Source organism: Eimeria mitis, genomic scaffold, assembly GCF_000499745.2.
Source record: "Eimeria mitis Houghton genomic scaffold, Emh_scaff1367, whole genome shotgun sequence".
Classification (NCBI taxonomy): domain Eukaryota; phylum Apicomplexa; class Conoidasida; order Eucoccidiorida; family Eimeriidae; genus Eimeria; species Eimeria mitis.
This window is the reverse complement of record NW_013568935.1, coordinates 3,466-4,360: the sequence shown is the minus strand read 5'-3', so window position 1 is coordinate 4,360 and position 895 is coordinate 3,466.

Sequence of the window (895 nt, the reverse complement as noted above, 5' to 3'; positions counted from 1 at the left end):
TAAACCCTAAACCCTAAACCCTAAACCCTAAACCCTAAACCCTCAGCAGCAGCTCCCCCTTGTCTACGCTACATACTTGCAACCCCAAGGGTTAGCAGCAGCAGCCTCAGGCACCACCGGATGCTGCCGCATGCGGCTGGTCCGCCTGGTAGCCCGGGTTTTAGGGTTTAGGGTTTAGGGTTTAGGGTCTAGGGTTTAGGGTTTAGGGTTTAGGGTTTAGGGTTTAGGGATGAAGCTCATCGCCATCTTCGTCTGCCGCTGCCCCGCCGGCTCTGAACACGCCGTCTTTCTCAGTGCTGCTTATGATCTCTCTAGGTACCCCGTAAACCCTAAACCCTAAACCCTAAACCCTAAACCCTCGCAAACCTCTGCTGCGCTAAACCCTAAACCCTAGACCCCTCTTCACCGCCTCAGCTGTACACACAACTCGGAGGGTTTTATGCAAAACCACCAAAACCCTCTCTCTTCATTCAATACCCCAGGCAAACAAATTTAGGGTTTGTACCAGTTGAGGGTTTAGGGTTTAGGGTTTAGGGTTTAGGGTTTAGGGTTTAGGGTTTGTGTTTCAGCTTTTCCTTCTACCAACGAAACACCGTAAAAGAAGGCCTCAAATTTGTTGCCAGGACCGCCATCCCGAGGGTTTGTCTTCTTGCCTAGGGTTTAGGGTTTAGGGTTTAGGGTTTAGGGTCTAGGGTTTAGGGTTTAGGGTTTAGGGTTTAGGGTCCAGAAAGCTGCGGTGTTTTTTTTTTTTTCACTGTCTCCTTGATTTCATCCTCTGTGTCTGTGTTTTATTTCTTCTACATAAAAACAAAATCAAAGCTTTAGGGTTTAGGGTTTAGTAGGGTTTAGGGTTTAGGGTTTAGGGTTTAGGGTTTGTGGGGTGTATACGCAGCTA